Source organism: Equus caballus, chromosome 9 (assembly GCF_041296265.1).
Source record: "Equus caballus isolate H_3958 breed thoroughbred chromosome 9, TB-T2T, whole genome shotgun sequence".
In the NCBI taxonomy this organism is placed as follows: Eukaryota; Metazoa; Chordata; class Mammalia; order Perissodactyla; family Equidae; genus Equus; species Equus caballus.
The window spans coordinates 94,734,359-94,754,230 of record NC_091692.1 but is presented as its reverse complement, the minus strand read 5'-3'; the positions used below and the strand labels follow the sequence as shown (position 1 = coordinate 94,754,230).

General features: G+C 41.5%; 1 protein-coding gene across 9 annotated transcripts in view; it reads left to right on the top strand.

The window, feature by feature from the left end:
- The window catches only part of TRAPPC9 (trafficking protein particle complex subunit 9), a 622,816-nt gene that overhangs the window by 174,421 nt on the left and 428,523 nt on the right, over nucleotides 1-19,872 (top strand). The gene's annotated exons all lie outside the window — the stretch shown is intronic.

The following is a 19,872-nucleotide window of genomic DNA, read 5'->3' as shown; positions in this document are numbered from 1 at the left end:
TACATTGTAGCAATCACCGTTCCTCCAGGCCTGCTGTTCTGTCTCTGTAACTTGCTTGTCATTCATTAACTCAAGCAGCTGGAGACTTCTCCTGGGCACTTAGTTAACCCAGTGAGTTACTGTGTATATGGAAAGTAATAAAAGTACTTTTTAGTTAAATGATTTCTTAATTCACGCTCTTCACTATTTTGTGCTCATTTTCCAGGAGGTAATACTAAATTACTGGAATGTAGGTATTACTACATTTTTTCAAGTGTAACTGCTGTGATCCCTTAGACATTTTTTTTAGAGCAGTTTTATTATTTTTTAAAATTTCTTTTTATTGCAGTAACATTGGTTTATAACATTATATAAATTTGGGGTGTACATCATTATATTCCCATTTCTGTATAGATTATGTCATGTTTACCACCGAAGACTAATTACAATCTATTACCATACACATGTGCCTAATCACCCCTTTTGCCCTCCTCCGTCCCCTCTTCTCGAACTCTGGTAACCACCAATCCAATCTCTGTGTGTTTTTTTGTTCTTGTTTTTATCTTCTACTTATGAGTGAGATCATATGGTATTTGACTTTCTCCTTCTGACTTATTTCCCTTAGCTTAATACCCTCAAGGTCCCTCCATGTTGTCACAAATGGCAAAATTTCATCCTTCTTTATGGCTGAGTAGTGTTCCATTGTGTATATATACCACATCTTTGTTATCCATTCATCCCTTGATGGGCACCTGGGTTGCTTCCAAGTCTTGGCTATTGTGAATAATGCTGCAGTGAACATAGAGGTGCATATATCTTTACGCATTCATGTTTTCGTGTTCATTGGATAAATACCCAGTGTGGAATAGCTGGATCATATGATAGTTCTATTCTTAATTTTTTGAGGAAGCTCCATGCTGTTTTCCATAGTGGCTGGCACCAGTTTGCTCTCCCACTAGCAGTATAGCAGTATATGAGAGTTCTCTTCTCTCCACATCCTCTCCAACACTTGTTATTTCCATCTTGTTAATAATAGCCATTCTGGTGAGAGTGAGGAGATATCTCCTTGTAGGTTTTTTTTTTTTTAAGGAAGGTTAGCTCTGAGCTAACATCTGCTACCAATCCTCCTCATTTTTTTGCTGAGGAAGACTGGCCCTGAGCTCACATCTGTGCCCATCTTCCTCTACTTTATATGTGGGACACCTACCACAGCATGGCTTGCCAAGCGGTGCCATGTCCGCACCCAGGATCCAAACTGTCCAACCCTGGGCTGCCGAAGCGGAATGTGCGCACTTAACTGCTGCCCCACCGGGCTGGCCCCTCCTTGTAGTTTTTATTTGCAATTCCCTGATAATTAGCAATGTTGAACATCTTTTCATGTGCCTATTGGCCATCTGTATATCTTCTTTGGAGAAATGTCTGTTCAGATCTTTTGCCGTTTTTTAATTGGGTTGTTAGTTTTTTTGTTGTTGTTGAGATGTATGAGTTCTTTATATATCTTCAATATTAACCTTTCATCAGATACATGGTTTGCAAATATCTTCTCCCAGTTGTTAGGTTGTCTTTTCATTTTGTTGATGGTTTCCTTTGCTGTGCAGAAACTTTTTAGTTTGATGTAGTCACATTTGTTTATTTTAATTTTTTTCTATTGTTTTCCTTGCCCAGTCAGACATGGTACTTGAAAATATGCTGCTAAGACTGATGTTAAAGAGCATACTGCCTATGTTTTCTTCTAGAATTTTCGTGGTTTCAGGTCTTACATTCAAGTCTCTAACCCATTTTGTGTTAATTTTTGTATATGGTATAAGATAATGGTCTACTTTCATTCTTTTGCATGTAGCTGTCTAGTTTTCCCAACACCATTTATTGAAGAGACTTTCCTGTCTCCATTGTATGCTCTTGGCTCCCTCGTTGAAAATTAGCTGTCCATGAATGCGTGGGTTTATTTCTGGCTCTCAATTCTGTTCCATTGATCCGTGTGTCTGCTTTTGTGCCAGTACCTTGCTGTTTTGATTATTATAGCTTTGTAGTGCACATAGAATTCAGGGAGTGTGATACCTCCAACTTTGTTCTTTTTTCTCAGGATTCCTTTGGCTATTCGGGGTCTTTTGTTGTTCCATATAAATTTTAGGATTCTTTGTTCTATTTCTGTGAAAAATGTCATTGGAACTTTGATAGGGATTGCACTGAATCTGTATATTGCTTTAGGGGGTATACACATTTTAGCTATGTTAATTCTTCCAGTCCAAGAGCATGGAATATCTTTCCATCTTTTGGTGTCTTCTTCAATTTCTTTCAACAATGTTTTATAGTTTTAAGTGTACAGATCTTTCACCTCTTTGGTTAAATTTTATTCTTAGGTATTTTATTGTTTTTGTTGCAGTTGTAAATGAATTTGTATTCTTAATTTCTCTTTCTGCTATATCGTTGTTAGTTTACAGAAATGCAACTGATTTTTGCATGTTGATTTTGTATCCTGCAACTTTACTGTATTCATTTATTATTTCTAAAAGTTTTTTGGTGGATTCTTTAGGGTTTTCTATATATAAAATCATGTCATCTGCAAATAGTGACAGTTTTACTCCTTCTTTTCTAATTTGGATCCCTTTTATTTCTTTTTCCTGCTTGATTGCTCTGGGTGGAACTTCCAACACTATGTTAAATAAGAGTGGTGAAAGTGGGCATCCTTGTCTCGTTCCTGTTCTTAGAGGGATAGATTTCAGTTTTTCTCCATTGAGAGTGATATTAGCTGTGGGTTTGTCATATATGGCCTTTAATATGTTGAGGTACTTTCCTTCTATACCCATTTTATTCAGAGTATTTTTTTTAAATCATAAATGGATGCTCTATCTTTTCAAATGCTTTCTCTGCATCTATTGAGATGATCATATGATTTTTATTCTTCATCTTGTTAATGTGGTGTATCATGTTGATTGATTTGTGGATGTCGACCCATCCCTGCTTCCCTGGAATAAATCCCACTTGATCACAGTGTATCATTGTTTTAAATGTATTGTTGTATGTGATTTGCTAGGATTTTGTTGAGGATTTTTGCATCGATGTTCATCAGTGATATTGGCCTGTAATTTTCTTTTTTTGTGCTGTTCTTGTATGGTTTTGGTATCAGGGTAATGTTGGCCTCGTAGAATGAATTAGGAAGCTTCCCCTCCTCTTCAGTTTTTTGCAAGAGTTGGGGAAGGATAGGTATTAAGTCTTCTTTGCATGTTTGGTAGGATTCACCAAAGAAGCCATCTGGTCCTGGACTCTTATTTTTTGTGAGGTTTTTGATTACTGTTTTGATCTCCTTCCTGGTGATTGGTCTATTGAAATTCTCTATTTCTTCTTGATTTGGTTTTGGAAGGTTGTATGATTCTAAGAATATATCCATGTCTTCTAGATTATCCAATTTGTTGGTGTATAGTTTCTCGTCATATTCTCTTATAATCTTTTGTATTTCTGAGATGTCCATTGTAATTTCTTTTCTTCCATTTCTGATTTTATTTGAGCCTTCTCTCTTTTTTGCTTGGTTAGTCCTAGCTAAAGGTTTGTCAGTTTTGTTTATCTTTTCAGAGAACCAGGTAATCTTAGTTTCATTGATTTTTTTCTCCTGTTTTTTTTAGTCTCTATTTCATTTATTTCTGCTCTGAATTTTATTATTTCCTTCCTTCTACTGATTTTGCACTTTGTTTGTTCTTCTTTTTCCAGTTCCTTTAGTTGCAGTGTTAGATTGTTTGTTTGAGATTTTCTTGTTTTTGAGTTGGCCTATATTGCTATAAACTTCCCTCTTAGAACTGCTTTTGCTGTATCCAATAAATTTTGGGATGTTTTATTTTAATTTTCATCTCCAGGTATTTTTTTATTTCTCCTTTGATTTCTTCATTGACCCAATTGTTGTTCAGTAGCATTTAGTTTAATCTCCTCATATTTGTGGTCTTTCTGATTTTTTTCCTATAGGTGATTTCTGGTTTCATATCTTTGTGGTCAGAAAAGATGCTTGGTATTATTTCAGTCTTCTTAAATTTACTGTGACTTGTTTTGTGGCCTAATACATGATCTATCCTGGAGAATGTTCCATGTGCATTTGAAAAGTGTGTATTCTGCGATTTTTGCATGGTATGTTCTGTATATATCTACTAAGTCCATCTGGTCTAATGTGTCATTTATAGCCAGTGTTTCCTTATTGATGTTCTGTTTGTGTGATCTATCCAGTTGTGTAAGGGGAGTGTTAACCTCCCCTACTGTTATTGTGTTGCTGTCTATTTCTCCTTTTATGTCTGTTAATAATTGCTTTGTATATTTAGGTGCTCCTATGTTGGGTGCATAAATATTTACAAGTGTTATATCCTCCTGTTGGATTATTCCCTTTATCATTATGTAGTGCCCTTCTTTGTCTCTTGTTGCAGTTTTTGTTTTAAAGTCTATTTTGTCTGATATAAGTATTGCTACCCTAGCTTTCTTTTCATTGCCATTTGCAATGAAATTTGCAGTATCTTTTTCCATCCCTTCTCTTTCATTTTGTGAGTGTCTTTAAGGCTGAAATGTGTCTCTTGTATGCAACATATATATGGATCCATTAGACATCTAATTAGCTGTGATGATAAAGTTCTTCTTCAAAGTCTGGTGATTTCTATAAGGAGATGGAGCCTGGAGGAAATGGGAATTCATATTTGTTATAACATTAGAACTAGCTGATTAGGGATAAGATTTCATAGATTAATTATGTCTAATTATGAAGCATGCATTCACACATTCATTTGGAGGCATTGTGGAGTGTATTAGTTAGCTCAGGCTGCCAAAACAAAATGCCACAGTGTGGCTGTACAATAGAAATTTATTTTCTCACAGTTCTGGAGGCTGAAAGTCTGAGATCAAGGTGCCAGCGTGGTTGGGTTCTGGTGAGAGCCTCTTCTTGGCTTGCAGACAGCTGCCTTCTCGCTATGTCCTCACGTGGAAGAAGGAGAGAGCTCTGGTATCTCTTCCTCTGATAAGGACACCAGCCCTGTTGGCCTAGGGCCCCATCCTTATGATCTCCTTTAACCTTTACCACCTCCTCACAGGCCCTGTCTCCTAATACAGTCACATTGCGGGTTAGGGCTTCAACATAGGAATTTGGGGGCACAAACGTTCAGTTGAAGGTTATTATTGGAGACAGTCAGCAGATATTGCCACAAGAACTTAGCAGCTATGGGACTTTGGGTGAATGACTTTAACTTCTCTGTGCCTTTTTCCCAATTTACCAAATGGTAATAATACCAATTTCTAGAGTTGTTGTAAGGATTTGTACTTGACCTGGAACAGGGTAAGGGCTCAACAAGTGTTAGTTATATTAGTCCACCCCGCCCATTACAAGACGTTTAACCATCACTTATTATGAGACAAGCACTTGGCTAGGCTCTTGGAGAACAGAGATGAATGAGTCATGGTCTGTCACCTGGAGAACAATAATAATAGCAGCTAACATTTAAGAGGTTTACGTAAATCAGCTCACTTAATCCTCCCAGTAGCCCTGTGAAATAGGTACTGTTAATATCTCCATTTTACCAATGAGGACGGAGAATTTGAGCAGTTTTTCCAAGGTCACATAGCTAGGAAGTGGCAGAGCTGGCCTCTGAACCCAGGCAGCCTGACTCCAGAGTCTGTCCTCGTAACCATTCTGTGGCCCATTGTTGCTTAGAGGGTCGACCAGAAAAATAAATCCGTGATTAGAACATGTGAGACTCGGGGACTTGAGATGCAGCTCTTTTTATCTGATACGATCCTGTAGGGGCTCCCAGACTTGATGTGTGACTTGGGCCTGAACCAGGAAGGTTCCTAGATGAAGAAAAAAGCAAGGGCCTGACAGGCCTTCCAAGGGAGCAGCAGGTACAGAGGCCCGGAGGCCTGACCATCAGTTATGAAGTGGGTTTTTCCTTGAGACTAGATGTCTGCCCCTTTCTTTCTGGGAATGGGACTGTGTTTTCCAGCCAGGCTCTCCCAGCTGTACCTGCATGATTAGGAAGTGATGCTGTCACGTTGAACTCCAGAGACTAAGGCTATTTATGGGGTTTGTGTTCCTACAACAGGAAATTAGCTCTTTCACTTTTGCCCTTCTGAGGAGTTCAGTTGCCCTGGGCACCTTGTCTCAGGAGCACGCCCAGCCATCCTGCCCCAGGGCTGAGCACTTGCACTTCTCTTACTTGGATTGCTTTCCCCCACAGTTCTGCAAGACTCACACCTGATTACTCAGATCTCAGTGCACATGTCTTCACTGCAGAGAGGCCACCCCAACTATGTCAACTAAATCAGCACCTGCCCTCCCCTGTCGTTCTTGTTGCGTCACCTTGCATTACCTACTCCACTGCACTTGTTTCCTGTCTGTCTGCCTCCATCCTTTAGAATATAAATTTAATGGGAGGAGTACCCTGTCTGTCTATTCAGTCCTGTATTCACGATATCTAGACCACAATGGAGAAAGAGCAGTTGCATGTGTGTGGAATGGATGAATGAAGGAGGGCCTCTTTCCCCCTCAGTGTGGAGTTGCCACCCTCATGACCTCACCTGAACATAATTACCTCTTAAAGGCCCTCCTACCTCCTTGTATTGTCACATTGTGTTTAGGGCTTCAACATGAATTTTGGAGAAACACAACCATTCAGTCCATAACATGCTCCATAAAATTTGTTCTCCCATAGTCTCTGTAGTGTTTCAATAACCATCATAAGCTTCCTTGTATAATACTATTACTTAATAAAAATTTTTAATGTTATTAGCAAAGGTACAAGTTTACTGTTGGACACATTAAAAAATGAGACTGTCAAGTGGATTTAATGTTATACCAAGACTTAAAAATATCAGATAAGGTGTATTTTTTTCCTGTTTGTAAGCTGCTATATTCCACTGGACTGCATTTTTCTATAGGTAGAGAGAGGGTTACAGGCAGAGGTTCTGGCCTTTCTTTTTCCCAAGAAGGGAATTTGGCAGAATAAATGGTGCCCGACACTTGTCTCCTGAATGCTTGATTAGCTGTTGTCCCAGGGGGTGTGTCTCAGCAAGTCGCCTTCCCGCTGAGATTATCTGGATGTGAGAAGTGAGGGAAAGAAAGGTGACTGTGACTTCTGCTGCTCCCCATCTGTGGCGCGTTATCCTGAGAAATAGAACGGAAGGCCTCAAGGTGGAAACCTGAGCTCTTTTTGTTTTGGTGGCTCTTTGAGCTTTTTTGTTCATTGTGGATGTATTTTGTTATGTTATTGTGTTTCTGCCTTTTGTAGCAGAGCTCTGGAGCAGAGTCTCTGCCCTTCTAGCTGAAAGTAAACTTGGAACTTGGGATTCGTAGTCGGGGTATACCTTCTTCTATTTTAAAAAATAAAACCAAATCAAAGAGAGCTAGAATTATGGTTACCAAGTGGTTTGTAAATGTAAGGCTGGCCTAATTTCCAGTCAGTTAGATGTAGCACATATGTGAAATAGAACACAGTTATTATTAATTAGCTGCCTTCTTTATTGATAATGGTTGATAGAAGCTCTGGCTGGTTGTTTACATGGAAAATTGTAGAATCCGAGACAAGAATCTTAATATCCACATCTAGGGCAAGTTGTATAGGGGAGAAGCGTGGACACCAAGGCTCATGAGGCCCGTTAGAGAGTGTGGTGCATGGGTGGTGCATGGTTGGTGTGATTCAGTCTGAGCAGTCAGGGGGCCATTGTTTAGCCCTTATTTGGAGACAGCTGTAAACTCGGTGGCAGAGGCTCATTTATGGCCTCTTGGAACTGGGATATGATTCACGTATGGCTCTGTCTGACGGTTTCAGAAATCCCTAACTGTGGACCCCCTGTGAACCCAATTTGTTTTTCAAGCATGGACTCACATTAATTAGGATTTCTGAAATTAGATGGCACTTTTTAAATTTACAGCAATAAATATAGTTGTCACGTAATCCAGGATACTGGATTCAGTATGGGCTGTAGACACATGGAAGAAAATTAATATTTGTTGAGCATTGTCAGATACTGCATCTAAGGTCTGAACTAGCCACTTTATTTGCATTATTTCTATTTAATCTTCCAAACAACTGTATAAAGTATATGATTTTACAAAATGATTCCCATGTTGTAAAAACAGGTGGGAGAACTGATCTAGATTAAAGGAGACTGAAGAGAGAGAACAAGCAAATGCTACACGCAATCCTTAATTGTTGCCTGGATTTAAAAGAGAGACTCTAAGACATTTTTGGGACCTCAATATTCTGGATGGGGCAAGAGGGAAATGGGCTTCTTTGGCATCATCCAGCACACCTGAGGAAGCCAGTGCTCACTCCTACCTTCTCTCCCTTTTCCCCTTGGGAGAAGAGAAAGTCTTGACCCTGAGCTGAGCCACCTTGGGGGAGGGGTGATGCAGGTAAAGTCAAACTGTTCCTCTTACCCTCTTCAGTGCTCCAATCTCAGATTTTTTTGCTCCACTTGTGTGCTGGAACCTTTCCACCGGACTTCTGCACTTCCACAAAGGTTCTCTCATTCGTGGGTGATGGTCTAAATCAGTGTTCTTTGGGGGAGAAGATGGTAGAAAACTCTTATTCTGATGATGATGTTACTGTCTGCAAAAGTAATTTTAAACTGTTTTCAGTAATTATTTTGGTAGAGATAATGTTGGTGTTGGTATTAGTATTCTGAAACTGTGTATTAATGTGGAATAAAGTAAATGATTAATTTTGTGATAATCTAATTCTAGCATCCAAATCTGGTCTTGAGTTAGGATTCTCATAGGGAAGAAAGGAGGTAACCAGTGTAAGATAATAGAGGTTAAGTAAAAACCTTATAGTCTAGGATTTGAATAAAAAACATCAGTAAGAAATTGAGGTATTTAAAAATCTCTGTATGTATGTTTGTATGAATCTCTGTATCTATCTGCCCCTTACGCTACCAAGGCCTAGAAACTGACCAGCTCAGCAGCAATGAGCGTCCCTAATGCCCACATCAGGGTCTTGAAACACTCTTTCCCACTCAAAGAAACCAGGGCTTCTTGGAGAAGTGGCCAATTCCAGGTCTGGAGCCAGAAATGTAGGAAAATGATCTTGGAACATCCTGTGAAACCTATAGCAAGGAAGCTGTCAGAGTGTACTAAAGTTGTGTCAAGAGGACCCAACCTGAAGAGGCTGCCCTGGCAATTTGAGCATCAGTAAGGATGATAGCTGTGTTTCAACCTTGAGTTCTTAGTGCTACTGGAGAGAATTGTCCACCTTTGGAAAATGATAGGTAACCAATTCATTATTTTGAAAGTAATAAGTAATGCATATTTATTCTGACTTTCTGTACAGTTGTACCATTGGACAACCTAATGGTTGATGAGAAGAGTTTCTCTTTGTAGAAGTATTCCAGCTAACACTTGAAAAGGGTTGATGGAATTAGAATACCATCATTTTGCAGTCCCTAATAGATTAGTGGATTGAGAGACTGAACATCCACATAACAAAAGAAGAGACAAGCAGACATATGTTCCCCCTGATGGGAGAACACACACCTCCTATGAATTAGTGTTACCCCCAAAATCACCCATAAAACTGATCAGCACTCTAGCTCTAACTACCAATTTACCAGGAAATCAGATGACAGCAAAACTTGTTAAATGATACCAGTCAGGACCATGGTAAACTCTACAGTCAAACGACCTTGGTTTCTTCAACAGGTAAATTATAAGGGGAAAAAAAGGAGATGAAGTCCTGGAGATGGATGGTGGGGATGGTTGCACAACAGAGTGAATGTACTCAATGCCGCTGAACTATACGCTTAAAAATGGTTAAAGTGGTAAATTTTACATTATGTATTTTGCCGTATACACATAAAAGGATCGGATAAAAAGGCTACCTGTGGTTTAAAAGAAACTTAAGCAACATTTGAAAATAAGCAGGTTCAACTAAACTGTAGTGTCCACAGCTACATGTTTGGGTGGTAAAATAATAAAGAACAGCAGGGAGATGACTCCCCTGAGGTCAAGACAGTGGTTGCTGCAGGGGAAGGAGGGGGAAGGGTGGAGGCTATGATTGGACGAGTGATTGAGAGCTGCTGGGGAGCTGGCTAAATCAGTTTCTTGATCTGTGTGGTGGTTTCAAGAATAATACATTAAGCAATATATATTTATTTTATGCAGTTTTATCAATCAGTGTCATATTTTACAGTAAAATGTTTTTAAAAGAAGAAAATAGAAATATCTTTGTAATAATACCTTTGCATGACAGCGGTTTCATCTGATCAGGTTGAAAAATTACTGTTATCCCAGAAGTTTTTCATGAAGGTATTATGTTGAAGATCAAGACAGGCTGCTGCATGTGCGTTTGTCTGAGGGACGTGTGTGAGCACCATGAGCTTTCCCAGCGATTGATCTCTTAGTGTTTTGATTTTATGAGGGTTGATGCTTTAGAGGAAAACGATCTTCAGGGGTTGCTCCTTCTTGACAGTGAATGGAAGCGTCACCTGCTTTTGGTTTCCTTTTTAGTCAATCTAATTATTTAATTTGGTTTTTTCTTTCTGTACACTTTTCTGGCTATCAGTGTTTTCAGAGACACTTCAGCTTTCCCCGCTGCCTGTTTCTGTTGGACATGATAACTAAACGTGGCATTTCCATTTCGGTGTGGGAAATCGTGATCCTCAGTATCACGAGCAGGTGAGTCTGCGGGTGTCATTTTGTCCAAGCAGTTCATTTTACACGACCGGAACGGGAGTCCCAGAAAGGTGAAACGATTGGTCTGAGGTGTCCCAGAATAGTGCCAGGGTCCCTGCTAACCAGGGGAGTTTGTCTTACTGTTTGTGCTCCTTCCCTCCCTTAGAGAACAAACAGAACAATATTTCTAGGTACATCTTTGTGGTGGTTGTAGAGGGGAAGTTCTGGTTTGCTGGGAATTGAATGTCTGTTACAGTTCCATGGACAAACAGGGACTTGGATTTCTTTTTTTGTTAGGCATGTGATACCAGGACCAGGAAGGAGTGGTGGTGGTAAATCCTATCCTTTAAATTATCTGGTGCTTTCGCATCTTGAGAAGGAAGCAGTTGACTTTGCTGAATAGCATTCATTGAATCTCATGAATTTTACTGCTGCGGGGAAAGTATGCTTATCTGCATTGTGGAGCTCACTCACCATTGAATATTCACTCATTCAAAAATATGGACAAGCGTGTGCCCAGGTGTCTCTTGTCTGTGCCGTCTTTCTCAAGTCCTCTTGCGCAGTCTTGGACCCCTTCCTCTCAGCAGATGACCTCTTTTCAAAGAGGCCATCAGGCAGAGCTTTCTCAGCTTCCTCTTCTAGTCTAGAATATGTTTGCATTTCCGTCTGTTTGATGCTGGAGGAAGATATGTCTCTCCTCTAATTCCTTGACTTGTGCTCTGGATCAAGTATTCTGTCTCTTTGGACTTTTAAACTTGACCAGTGGTTTTCTAAGTCGTGGTCCATGGACAACCTGCGCCAGAAGGTGCTTGCTAAGATGAAAATTCCTTGGCCCTGCCAGCTCTTCTGAATCCCTCTCTGTGGGCACTGGGCTGGGGTCTGAATTTCGGACAGGGTTCCTGGGGGTCTTCTGCACACTGAGGTTTGAGCCGTTTTGTACAGTCCCTCAGCCAATGCTCTCAATCTTTATCGTAAAATCCAAAGAAAACAGAACAAATCCTTTCCTCGGCCACGGATTTCTCTCTGGCAGCCCCTCCTCTCCCTTCGCTTCCTCGTCCCCGTACTCTGCAGTCTGCTGAGGTCAGGCCCCTCGCCGTTCCTGGGCCCCCACTCATCCTCGCGAGGTCTGCAATGCTCTTGTCTCCCTTTCCCACACCGACTTCTTCCTCTTGATTCTCCCTCACTGGCTCCTAGGTTTTTGTCTGCATTCCAGCTAATGATATTCTTAATGGTTTTGTCCTTAACCTTTTTCTTACGCCGTATTTCTCCTAAATGATTTTAGACTCTCATAACCTAAAATTCCGACGCTATGCTGATGACTCTGAAATCCTTATTTCTGGTCCTGAATTCCCCTTGTATATTTTTAGCTGGCTTCCTGACATTTTCACCTGGCAGTCCCCAAAGCACCTCAAATCCAGCCTATATAAACTCTGATACACTGCAGTTCACTCTGCACCTGCTCATCTTTCTTTGCTTCCTCTGTTGATGAAAGCCATTACCATCTCCCCAGAAGTGCAGGTGAGAGACCTGGGGGTCATTCTGGACTGTTCTTTTTCTCTCACTGCTAAAGGTCCATCAGTTCGTCACTGAGTCCCGTTTGTTGTTTCTCTTACATGTCCCTGAACTCCGTCTTCCCCCTTTGCCTCAGCATGCGCTCTGAACATCTTTATTTGAACCATTCTAAAAGCCTAGTAACTCTTCTCCCTGTCACTGGCCTGTGCCTTTTTGAATCCATCTTCTATTTTGTTTTTGATTTTTCTCAAAAACAAATGTGCTTCTCACTTTGGCATATAAGGCCCTATGTAATCTGGTCCCAACTCACTCCCCCCTTTTGGCCTCATTCTTGCTGCTGGACCCTTACATTCCATAGTTCGGCTGTTCGGAAGTATTGTTTTGAGTGCATGATCTTTCCAGTTTCATGCCGTTGTGTGTGCTGTTTTCTCCACCTAGAATGTCTACCCATCCTTTGCCAGCCTGCTGATCACAATTTTAGTCACTTCCTCTTTTAAACCCTTACGCCCCCTCCCTATGAGTCCTCTCATGGCCAGTGTCACCTTGGCACCTCTGAATGCTAGTACAACTTCTCCCTCACTGTTTTACTTTACTTCTCTCTATTCCCAATACACTGGACAGGGCCTTGCTCAGACAAGATTCCCAGTCAATGTGTATTGAATAAGGGGATGAAAGGCGAGTCATGAAGCTGAATGGAGTGGTCCTGACCCTGAGTTCGGGGAGGTGAGAGCTGTCTGGGCTGGGATGATCAGGTACTGGTTTCTGGATGCAGGGCCCTTGAACAGGGCCTGACTCCAGGGTGAACTAGACCCTGTGGATAGGGATGGAGGCGACAGGATTGAGGATTCAGGAGAAAGAGAAGGTCTAGGTAGGAATGTGGAAGGCCTGAAACTCCGGAGAAGTAACTTGGGCTTTATTGGAAGATCCTGGAGAGCCATTGAAAGGTTTTCAAAAGAAGCTTGTTGTGATGGAGACTGTTTTGAGAAGGTAGGGGGCGGATTGGAGGGGTAGCCTGAGATTCAGCCTGTGTGGTGGATGACAGTGTACTCGTTCAAGGGTGGGGGGTAGGTCTTAAGCAGGAGAGCCAGGTGGGCTGGAGAGGAGGGCCGCCGCGGGCAGAGATTCAGAAGGCTGGCGCTGGGGTTTGGCGCCACAGGGTGTTCTTCCCCACCCTCTCTGTAGGCTGTCGCCGGAGGACTTCCTGGTTTGCAGCACAGAATTTAGTAGCTGGTCAAGCAGTTTGGTGAGCTCCTATTGGAAGTTTTTCTGTTGCCCGTGGAAAAGTGCATTCCTTCCGGCCTGAAACGTCTCAGGTTTATTAAGCTAAAGATGCTCTGCCTGTGGGAAGCTGGAATGGTTCACTCCTTTGTCTAGAGTTGCAGACTTGTGGTAGAAAAACCCAAACATTTACATTTTGCATTTTGTTATATTTTGTTTCTTCACAATTTAATGATAACGGATGCTTCACCTTATCATTGTGGCCTGGAACTGCTTTTCTTTGAGAGCTATCACTTCGGGATACACATTCCCTTTCATAACTGTCCTTTACTTTGTTATTGTGCCCTGACATTGGGACGTTACTCAGCGTCTTTGTCCTGGTTTGCTGCTCCCCTTGAAAAGAAAAACTAAGTTTTGGGAACCTCAGACCTATTTTTTAAAGAACAGTGACTCATCCTGAGTTACCCGGAAATCAAAGGCAAAGGTGGTTGGAATCTTAATGCCACAAAATTTCTTTTTCTCTTTACAAATCTTGGATGGCTGAGGCTTTCACAAACATGTGATTTTAAGCAGACAGCTGGAGATTTTATTGAGAGCTGGGTTTTTTCTGAGCCTAGAGAGTATAGAGGATAGAAAGAGGACAAACATTTATTGAGTGCTCCCCGTGTTCGGGGCACATTGTTAAGGCACCCCCTGTAGGTTCCCTCAGCCATCTCTCACGATAACCCTGAGAGTGGTTAGACGCCGCCCCCTCAGGTGGCGTTTTCTCTGGCCTCCGGGCCTGGGCTGCATTCCCCCAGCTCCGTGTGTACCTGTCTGCTCACACCAGTTCCCAGCCACTGTAATAGTGTCTGCACCTCTGGTCCTCCTCACCACACTGCATGCATCTTGAGGGCAGGGCCAGAGTCTTAGTTGTCTTTTAATTCCAGTTTCTATCCCCTAGTCTGGAGGTTGGCTCCTCCCTTCATAGCTTGCTTTTCCTTCTACCTCATGGGAAGCTCTTTGTAAGTTTCATTTGCTGGTTCTTTGCCTCTTCAGCATTTCAGCCTGGAATTCCTTAGGGCTCCATTCAATATCCTCTTCTACTTTGTTTCTAAGCTCGTGCCCTCTGTCAAGACTTTCTCATCTGTGCAGCTGGCTTCAATGACCACCTCACCCAGGCCGGACCTCTGTGCGCTCCCGGTTTGCCTGTCCAACTGTGGGCCCCGAGGACTCTTGATCTAGGGACATGGGCCACGTGAACCTGGGTGCAGGCTTGGTTGGTGGCCACTGCTCCCCTCCCCCAGCCTTGGGGGGTTCCCATCAGTGCCCTTTTGCCACAGTCTGCTGTTCCCCCCCACCCCCCCGTGCACAGTAAGGCCTCAGTCCCAATCCCGTAGGGAGAGAGGAGAGGCTGGCCTGGCGCAGTGGTTTGTTCCCCTCCCAGCCAGCACTGAGGAGAAGCATTCTGCAGATCCTTATCTTCCCAGTGAGCTCCTGGTGGAAAAGTCTGCACCACGTGGACAGCCGCCCCCAGGAGCTTTACACTCTTGAAGTCCATGCTAGGCCTTTAGTAATTCGTTAACGATTTCCAGCTGGACCTTTCTACTGGCTTTTATGGGGTCTGGCAGAGGCCCACATGTGCAGGTGCTGGGGTCCTGCTTCTCTGTAACTGCCTGTCAACAGATTTCAGGTTAGTTTTCCCTGTGACTTCAGTTGTCTAATCAGTTCAGGAAACCAGAAGTCCATATCCTATGTTTTAATTTAGACCTGCAATCGTTTTTGGATTGTGTTGGTCATTTGTTGGATTATACACTGCTTTTGTTTTGTGTTCAGTGGATTATCTGCTTTTCTTCTGAAGGAAAAGTTTAGTGATGCACGGACAGCCTGCCCATTGTTATCTTTAGCCTGTATCACCCACCAGCCTTCTGACTCACAAACAGTAATTTCACAGCACGATGGCTCAGCCCAGGGAAAGGTCAGCCTACTCCTGCTTTCCTGGAGCTCGAGGAGCACAGCTCTGAGTGAGACAGAAAGCTTCACAATGCCCTGAAGCTGAGCTCTTGCCCCAGACATCTGTCTAGTGACCTGTGGGGGTGTGCTTATCCGCGGACTACTGTTAGCCCTGCAAGTGGGAAGGTTGACTCAGTTCTTTGATTTAAATTCAGGCTGGAAAATAACTTCCTAAACCACCAGGAGAGAATGGAAATCCAGGTGTTTGTCATTCCTCAGCAACAAGTGATCCTGTTGCAGCACAGGACCATTGATCTCGCTGTTCTCATTATTCCTTTTCCAGCCAAGCTGGTGGTGAGTCACCAGGAAACAAATTAGGTAGGTGTTCAGTGGAGGGGATTTATGAGTTGTCTTTTTTTCAAAGAGAAAGGGATGATTTCTCTGGATAACTGCAGGCTGGTTAACTGTTAGCTCCTTGATTGCACCAAGTCTCCTCAATTTTTTCTTCTCTGTATTTCCAGCCCTTCTCTCTAGATCCACCTTCACTGCTCACGTGGAAGCGCTGATCGCTCCCCATCTTGACCGTTTTGGTAGTCTCTGATTGGTCTCCCAGCTGCTCATTTTGCCCCCTTTTCTCTTTCACTTTTTGACCACAGTCATCTTTCTAAAGCAGAATCTTCTGTTGTACAACTTCCGGAGGTTTCCCATTGCTCTCTGGATAAAGTCTCGAGTATGGCTCATGTGGTCTTGCCCTGGCTGCCTGTCTAGCCTCTTTGCCTACCCTGCGCCCTCATTTAGTTTGTATCCCAGAAATACTGAATTACCTGTATTTCTCTGATTTGCCACACCCTCTTATGCTTACTGCCTATGAGTATAGATCAGTGGATCTCAGACTTCACTGTACATTGTAATCACCTGAGGATCTTTAAAAACTACCTGGCTCCCACCCCGTAGACACCGTCATTTAACGGGCACGGTGTGACCTGGGCATCAGGGTGTTTTAAAGTGTTCCATATGATTCTTATGTGCAGCAAAATTTGGGAACCATTGATACAGACTCTCTTCTCCTTGAGTTCTTGAAAAACTCAGAGTCACTCTGCTAGTCTTAGGTCAGTTGTTCCAAATTCTGGGTGTCTTCAGGCAGATACAGCTGCTGCTTCTTTTCTACTTCTTGTGATAAATTTTGAAATCTGATAGGGCATATCTCCTCTCTGAATTATTGGTCAGGAGCTTTTTGGATATTTTCTGTCCTTTGATCTTCCATATATATTTTAGAATCAGTTTGTCAGCTTCCTCAAAGTAGTCTGTTAGAATATTGATTGGAACTACATTGAACCTATGTGTCAATATGGGGAAAAATTGACGTTTCTATGATACTTAGTCTTCCTGTCTATGAATATTGTCTCTTCATTTATTTGTTGTCTTACATGTCTTTCAATAACATTTTCTAATTTTCTCTAAAACAGTCTTGTAGGATTTTACTACATATACTCTTAGATATCTTATTTTTGTTATTATAAATGGTATTTTGAGTCTTTTTTATGGAAGTATAACTTACATGCAGTAATGAGCACAAATGTGTGCAGCTTGATGAATTTTTATTTTTATATTCATATTCCTCCTTGCATCCACCACCCAGACCTGGATATGGATCATTTCCAGCACCCCTTCAGTTCCCTGTGCCCTGTCGCCATCAATAACTCTGCAAAGCTCACTGTAATTATGACTTCTATCATCATAGATTAGCTTTGTGTGTTCTTGACTTTCATATAGAAGAAATAAATACCGTATACATGCTTTTGTATCTTTTTTTTCTTTAAACAACACAAATTGATTCTTACAGTTTGGAAGGTCAGAAGTCTGAAATCTGTGTCTTTGGCTTTTTTTCACTCACCATTACCTGAGATTCACACACGTGGTTGTGTATTGCGTTGGTTTGTTCCTCTTGTTTTCTGGCTGATATTCCACCATGTGAAAGGCCAGAATTTATCCATTCTACTTGCGATGGACATTTGGCTGGCTTCCAGTTTTTGGCTTTACAAATAGTGATAAGTATTCTTGCAAAGATATTAAGTGGACAGAAGCCCACGCTGGTGTTGGGTGCATGCCTAAGGGTGGTTTTGTTGGGTGGTAGGTTGTAACGTATGTTGAGCTTTAGTCGATCTACAGCCATCCAGAGATTCAATATGCTTATTTTAATTCATGCACACTGTCTACGTGGGAGTCTCGAGTGCGCCAGATCCTCACCATGGCTTGGTGTTGTCAGTCTTGTAGATTTTAGCTGTTTTGGTCCATGTATAGTGGTATCTCATTGTAGTTTTAATTTGCTTTTCCCAGGTAAATAATGATGTTGCTCAGTAAAAAATGAAAATATTTTAACAGACACCTCACAAAAGTGTATATCCAAATGATAAATAAGTTTCTGAAAGGTGTTCAACATCATTAGTCATGTTTTAGTTTTTTGCGGTTTTATTGAGATATAGTTGACATAGAACACTGGAAGTTTAAGGTGTACAGTGTGTTGATTTGATGCACTTAAATATTGCAAAACGATTCCCACCAGAGCTTTAGCTGACACCTCCGTCACGTCACATAATTACCATTTCTTTTTTGTGGTGAGAACATTTAAGCTCTACTCTCTCAGCAACTTTCAAGTATATAATACAGTATTGTTAAATATAATCACAGTGCTGTGAATTAGGTCTCCAGAATATATTCATCTTCTATCTGAAAGTTTTGCCCTTTGACCATCATGTCTCCATTTTCTCCACACTCCAGCCCCTGGTAACCACCATCCTACCCTGTTTCTACGAGTTTGGCTCTCTTAGATTCCACATATATGTTGATATCATACAGTATTTGTCTCTATCTGACTTATTTCACTTAACGGAATGCCCTCAAGTTTCATTCGTGTTCTCACAAATGGCAGAATTTCCTTCTTTCTCGTGGTTGAATAACATTCCACTGTATATACACCACATTTTCTTTATCTGTTCATTGTAGATGGACACTTAGGTTGTTTCCATGTCTTGGCTATTGTGAATAATGCTGCACTGAACATGGGAGTGCAGATATCTCTTCAAGATCCTGTTTTCATGTCTTCTGGATAAATACGTAGAACAGAATAGCTGGATCATATGGTAGTCCTATTTTTAAATTTTTGAGGCACTTCCATACTGTTTCCATAGTGGCTGCGTCAGTTTACACTCCCACTGACAGTGCACAAGGGTTCCCTTTTCTCCATATCCTTGCCAACACTTGTTATCTCTTGTCTTTTTGAGGATAGCCATTCTAACAGGTGTGAAGTAATATCTCATTTTTGATTTGTATTTCCCTGATGATTAGTGATGTTGAGCACCTTTTCATCTACCTGTTGGCCATTTGTATGTCTTCTTTGGAAAATGTTTGTTTAGGTCCTCTGTTCATTTTCTAATTGGATTGTCTGTTTTTCTGTTATTGAGTTATATGAGTTCTTTATATATTTTGGACATTAACCCCTTATCAGATAGATGATTTGCAAATATTTTCTCCCATTCTATAGGATGCCTTTTCATTTTGTTGATTGTTTCTTTTGCCATGCAGAAACTTTTTAGTTTGGTGTAGTCCCACTTATTTATTTTTGCTTTTGTTGCTTGTGCTTTTGGTGTCATATCCAAAAAATCATTGCCAAGACCTATGTCAAGGAGCTTTTCCTCTGTGTTTTCTTCCAGGAGTTTCACAGTTTAAGGTCTTATGTTTAAGTCCTTAATCTATTTCGAGTTAATTCTTCTGAGTGATGTAAGATAGGGGTCCAGTTTTATTCTTCTGCATGAGGTTATTCGGTTTTCCCAACACCATTTATTGAAGAGGTTATCCTTTCCACATTGAGTGTTTTTGGCTCTCTTGTCAAGTGTTGATTGACCATGTGTGCAGGGGTTTATTTGTGGGCTCTCTAATCTGTTCCATTGGTCTGTGTGTCTATTTTTATGCCAGAACTACTCTGTTTTGATTACTGTAGTTTTGTAGTGTAGTTTGAAAGCAGGAGTGTAATGCTTCTAGTTTTGTTCTTTCTCAGAATTGCTTTGGCTATTTGGGGTCTTTTGTGGTTCCATACAAATTTTAGGATTGCTTTTGCTTTTTCTGTAAAAAATGCCGTTGTAATTTTGAAAGGGATTGCACTGAGTCTACAGGTGGCTTTGGGTAGTATGGACATCGTGTTGAGAAGCCAAAGCTGGTGTATTGAATTAAGAATATGCAGGTGGTGGCCTGCTGAATGAGGAGGCACAAGCCACCCCCACGGGGTTAGCATTTAGCTCCCTCAGCATCCGAGCTCCTACTTCAGGGAAGTGAAACCCATGAAGTCATTTTGATTGAAGGCTCTATTTCACATCCACACAAAAGGAGTAGGGTCACAAGATTTATTACTTACAGATCCCAGAAGCAGGAGGGTGCAGTGAGCCGGGAGAAGGGCACTCCTCCGTCCCAGGTCCTAAGTGAGCAGGAGGTAGAGAGCAGGGTGGCAAGTACCTATTACTTATAAGGTGGTTAGGGCAGAAGTCCCACCAACTTTTTGCAGGCTTGACTCTAAATAAAATAAAATAAATAAAATAAAATAAAATAAA